Genomic DNA, 6,120 nt, shown 5'->3' with positions numbered 1-6,120 from the left:
ATAAGATAAGATTTTTGAATTTTAAATTTTGAATTTTTAAGAAAAGATAAAAAGATAAGATAAGAATTGAAAAAGATATGATTTTTTGAAAAGATTTGATTTTGAAATTTAAAACTAGGATAAGATAAGATAAAAATTTAAAATTAAAATATGAATTTTTAATGAAAATTTCAAAAATTAATTAAAATAAAGATAGAAAAGATATTTTTTATTTTTGAATTTAACGAAGAAAGAGAAAAACAAGTAAAAGACACAAAACTTAAAATTTTTAGATTTAGAACCCTAAATTTTCGAAAATTTGAAGACAAACACCAAAAAGACACCAAACTTAAAATTTTTAAGATCATAACAAAAAGAAAAACAAGAACACTTTGAAGATCAAGAAGAACACCAAGAATAAAACTCAAAAAATTCAAAGAACACAAGAACATGCAAAAGGCACCAAACTTAAAATTTTTGAAAACCAAGAACAAAATTTTCAAAAATTTCAAATAAAAGACACAAGAAGACACCAAACTTAAAGATTGATACAAGATTTAAACAAAGAAACTATTTTTGAAATTTTTTTAGAAAGAAAGACTCAAAGAATTTCGAAAATTCAACAAAGAACATAAACAAAAGACTCAAACAAAAAAAAAAGATTAAACAAAGAAAAGAAAAAAAAAATTGAATTTTTTTTTGATTTTTTCGAAAAAAAGAAGAATAAAATAAAATAACAGACTCTAACAAAATTAAAGATAATACCTAATCTATGGAACAAGATAATCCGTCAGTTGTCCAAACTCGAACAATTTCCGGCAACGGCGCCAAAGACTTGGTGCACGAATCCCCACACTTCGTACAACTGTACCAGCAAGTGCACTGGGTTGTCTAAGTAATACCTGAGCGAGTCAGGGTCGATCCCACAAGGATTGTGGTTTGAAGCAAGCTATGGTTATCTTGCAGGTCTTAGTCAGGCGGATAGAAGAGTTGTTGGATTTATGAGATCTGAACTAGGTTGATATGTTTACAATGATAATCTTAAATCTTAGATGGTTAAGGCTTGGAGTTGCTTTGTCCTTCTAGATTAACTCTGGTCTTACTGTCTTCTTTAATTGTGAATGATTTCTTCTATGGCAGGTTGTATGTGATCAACGCCGTACGGCCGTGGTCGCCAATCTCCTCTGCTTCAGATCAAACACCGGGTCAGCGGTCATCCAATCTGAACGAGGGTGAAGCTCCTGCAATTCATTCTCTTTGGTGATCCTACTCAAAATGCCACAGACAATGTCGAATCTTCCGGATCAGAGGATGCTACGCCTTGGTTCTAGCCTCTACCACAGAGACCCTAATCTCCCCATACCTCGACTGAACTGGTGTCTTGAGAAGTCCCCAATGAAGTCGTAGATTAACCGTCTAAGAGATGTATAATCAAGCTAGTAATTCGATGCTTTCCAGTCACGTATTCCCACGAACCCAAGAAGAACACGGGTGGTTGTCAGGCATGCGGTCTTAGTATGAAGAACGAAGATAATTGTCATGGTTCATCCCGTTCATCATGTTGAAGAATGAATATACATCTTAGAATTAAATCAAACACAGATTGAAGAGAAACAGTAATACTTTTATTAATTCATAGGATTCAGCAGGGCTCCTCCCCTCACCTAGGAGGTTTAGAAACTCATACTGATAGGAAATACAATGATAAATTTGAAATATGCTGGAAGAGATATAGATGTTCCCTAAATAGTATAAATCTAATCCCTTAAATACTAAACTAATGAGTAATGACTAAGGATTACATAAGAAGGGTAAAACAGTCTTTTAGTGCTAAAATCCACTTCTGGGACCCACTTGGTGAGTGTTTGGGCTGAGCCTTGATGAGATCCACATGCTATGAAGCCTCTAGGGCATTGAAAGCTGGCTATGGGGTCCTCTCTGGGTGTTTGGACGCTGGTCTCTTCTCCTTGGGCGCTAGACGCCTGGAAAGGGGCAGGATGCTGGCGTTGGACGCCAGTTTTGGGCCTTCTAATCTGAAATAAAGTATGCACTATTATATATTTCTGGAAAGCTCTGGAAGTCAGCTTTTCATAGCCATTGAAAACACTCCATTTGGACTTCTGTAGCTCCAGAAAAGCTCTTTCGAGTAAAGAAGGTCAGATCCAGACAGCATCTGCAGTGCTTTCTCTGTCTCTGAATCAGACTTTCGCTCCAACTCCTCAATTTCAGCAAAAAAATACCTGAAATTGCATAAAAACACACAAAATCAAAATAGAATCCAAAATGTGAATTTAACACTAAAACCTATAAAAACTTTATAGAAATTAAACAAAACATGTTAAAAACTATATGAAAATGATGCCAAAAAGCGTATATAATATCCGCTCATGAGGTGTCTTGAAATATACACTCTTTTCCTCCCTCCTTTAATTTTGATATAAGTACACTACTTACTTCTCCATGAATTTCTATTTCAGAACTTTTAGAGGCAAACAACTCTTTGGAACCAGTACCAACATACTAATTTTTTCATATTCTATGGGTTTTTGCATGCGGTGATGTTACATTATTAACTTATCTAACTAAGTTTACCCAAGTTGGTCTAAAAGAGACACGTAAGAAGAAAAAAAATTCGGTTATACTTGATTACAAAAATTACTTGTTCGCATAGAATTGTTATATTTTATTTCACTTGATAAGTTATGGGATGGTTAATTTGTGTTTTAGTTTTATTCTCACTTAGTATGACTGCAGCTCATAACTCCATACTTGGTTTTCCCTGTTTAATTGCAATTTTACTCCCTCAATCTCAAATTAATTGTTGACTTCAACTCTGTTTATGAATACATTGGTTTTCTAATTTGCCAAAAGAGTGACAGTGATGATTAATTTGAAATGGAGGAAGTACTTGATGGTTAATGATATTGTGGTAGTTTGATCTTCGCTATTGGTTTGTGTTGATTATTTATGTTAGAACGTTGGTTTCTTGTAATCTTGTGGATTATCTGTTATCGTTCTAATGAATACTTCATTGCTTTGTGATGAAATTGAACTTATTAAGTATTTCCCTAGCTGTAAAGGTGGAAAAGGATCAGTTATATGGATCATGTTAGAATATAATTAGGATCAATTAGCATTATTTAACATATCTGAATATTTATTATAGGATATTATAGGATATTAAGCGCAGACGGAACTGCCACGAGAAAACGCAGGCGGAACTACCGAAAGAGAGCGAAAACTATATCATTTCTTCATGAGAATAAGTAAGCAGCGAATGACAATGATGTTTGATCATTAATGCTAATTGATCCTAATTATATTCTAACAGATCAAACGATTCCATTGTTTCTTATCATGAATCATGTTTGAATTCACCCCACTAGGGGGAATTCTTATACTACAGAGTGACAATTTTTACATCTTGCCTTCTTCATTAGATTTTTCACTCCTACCATCCATGATGCACATACCTTTATGTAATTGTCGCCTTAATTTACAATGGCTTTGTGTTACGAGATGATTTACTGTAGGAGGATAAAGTGGAAGGATGTGCAGTGACTTATGAATAATGACAAACATAAACCATAGATGATGTGCATTAACTACCTTAAATTGAAAATCAATGATGTTTTGGTTTCTGGTTTTTCATATGTCATCGTCTTTTATGTTGATGCAAAACTGAATCAGGATAAAATTTATGATGATACCTCAAAATACTTGACCATTTTCACACTGAGATCAAGGGAATTGCATTATGTGTATTGGGCAGTTGCTTAACCGTGTTCGATGTGTTATGTCTAGTCAGTTCTCTATCATTTAACTATTTGGTTTCGAAGTCTAAAGTTCAAATTATGTTTCTCAAGCGCATCTCTTTGATTCTTTGCAGTACTATCTCAACTGATCTAGATGGAGCTTCCTTTGGGTAAGCATTTCCTACTTTTATCTGGCTGAATTCAGGAAAATTGCTTTTTACCAAGTGATTTTGAAAAGGCTGAGATTGTCGATTTCTTGGAAAAGAATAGTTGTTATTTCATCTTTGCACAACTGCATACTATTCGTTGTATGAGGCCAATGAAAACGAAATGGTAAAATAAATGCTAATCTCAATTGCTATTTGCTATATTTCTTTTGCCTTCAGTTTGATCAACCTTCTAAATTATCTATTCCTTCACGTGAAGTTGATACCTCAGAGCTGTTAGATAAAAATTTAGTCAAATCAGTTAAATCATCTAATGGTTCTCAGGTATCAACTTCACGTGAAGTCGACTGCACCTGAGTTTCCACCTCCTTCGAAACGTATATTTTTGTTAAGGAATAATTTTTATTACGTTCAACATTATTTGACCATTGGATTTGCATTGTGTAATTTAATAATTTCCAGTATTCAAAGTAATTAAATCTTATTATCTATATGAAGGAATGTGGTATCATTTAGCGATGGACCTCCCAATGAAGGCAGTGGCATCCTATACTTTTACTTGACAACTCTTGATCCAACACTCCAACAGCAAGAAATGCATTAAAAGATGAAAGAGCCTCGTTCACAGTTAATGAATACCCTCTCGGGACCTGCGGTAACCTTGACCCAGAGAACACTACGTGTTCAAAAATTACTCTAACTGGATAGGTGTGTGAAAAAAAATGAAATTCTGGTTGAATATATTCATGTAGGTGTTGCCGCTATGGTTTTCCATTAGTTGATCTTGGTCTTTTTGTTCTTCAAATTTTCAGTCTTCCTTCATGCTAGGTTTTTCTCTTTGGTTGTTTTCCACCTCCAGACTAGTTGAACATGATGTTTCGGGCGAAAATAAAATTAACATTACGTCTAGTGGCCAACTAATGATGTAGCAATATCTATGGATCTTAGTCCTTCTGTATAAATTTTTCATTGAATCTCCAGCTTGTGGATTATTTCTTCAAAAGGAAAAGCAAAAGAATGACATTATAATGGACAATGCTACCCTTTTTACTCATATACTTCTTTCCTATCAATTATAAGAGATAATGTGAACCACACTATATAAATTGATGCAGATTTTTACAAAAATATCCTTCATATAGGTGCAAGGTCTGGTTTCTGAAGAACATTTGTGGTCATATTTAAAAGTCTGTAGTTCATTGATTTGTAAATGCCAACTTGTTTTCTTGTGCTCTTGTATAATACGTTATGTTCAAAGTTTTAAACAACTTTATTTGAGGAAAGGGAAAATCATAAAGAAATTTTGTGCTTCCTTTGATGATAAGTAACTTGGATTTTGATAGCTGTCTCTTGTGTTTCAGCTTAAATTGGTTGATGATTCCGAGGAAGCCGAATTTGCAAGAATTTCCTTGTTTTCCAAGCACTCTGAGATGAAGGGTAATACCTGAAAATCATTAAATTAGATTAGAATCCTATGTGTTTTATGTCGGATATTTGACTAGTTGCAAATTTTCAATGACCAGCTTTCTCCTCATTATATATTTGATTCTTGCTAAAAAAAACTTATTTCTGCTATTTTAATTTTGGTATTCTTTAACAGGTTGAACTGAGGGTCACAACTTTCAAGTCTTCAAATTAGAAATAGAAGATATATTTCTAATCGATTGGTATGGCGGTCCTAAACCTCTCAGTGTGGACGAGTACCTGCATCCCAAAATGTAGGTACTGCAGCAGAAATAATTTCCTTTAAATGGCAATGATATAACATGATAACCCCCCACCCTAAACAGTAACAAATGAATAAAAGTTTTATGCCATTTACGAAATTCTCATCTATGATTTCGTAATTAATTTTTATTCAATTATGGTGGGTTATGTCATCCACAGGAATAGTTTTGGCTTCATTGTGTGAATGCTCTTCTAAGTCATTTCTATTTTGGGCTATCTGCAAATGCACATATTCATTGGAGCTATTGTAAATATAAGATAAGTTGTATATGTTGTTTCAAATCTTTGCATTCCTTCCCAAATACTCTTGTATTCTTGTACCATCGCTATATATCCCTTTGCCATTTGAGATGCTTCTCCAAGCATCGTAATGTTGAAGAGGAAACAGCGTAAGCTACTGCGGTTAACCCTCTACTTTTAGCTTTTTATATAGACAAGCAAATTGTGTATACTTGACCAGTGTGGCTATTAAATATGAACATATGTTGCAA

At 33.8% G+C, this 6,120-nt stretch overlaps 1 long non-coding RNA gene across 1 annotated transcript; it reads left to right on the top strand.

Annotated features, from left to right (window-relative positions):
- The first annotated feature begins 4,488 nt into the window (after positions 1-4,488).
- On the top strand, positions 4,489-6,120 carry LOC140176922 (uncharacterized). Its single transcript, XR_011868166.1, has 2 exons — positions 4,489-4,609; positions 5,263-6,120. It is a non-coding gene; the product is annotated as an uncharacterized lncRNA (long non-coding RNA).

This window comes from Arachis hypogaea, chromosome 12, assembly GCF_003086295.3.
Source record: "Arachis hypogaea cultivar Tifrunner chromosome 12, arahy.Tifrunner.gnm2.J5K5, whole genome shotgun sequence".
Taxonomy (NCBI): domain Eukaryota; kingdom Viridiplantae; phylum Streptophyta; class Magnoliopsida; order Fabales; family Fabaceae; genus Arachis; species Arachis hypogaea.
The sequence above is the reverse complement of the archived record's forward strand: the minus strand, read 5'-3'. Positions and strand labels throughout refer to the sequence as shown.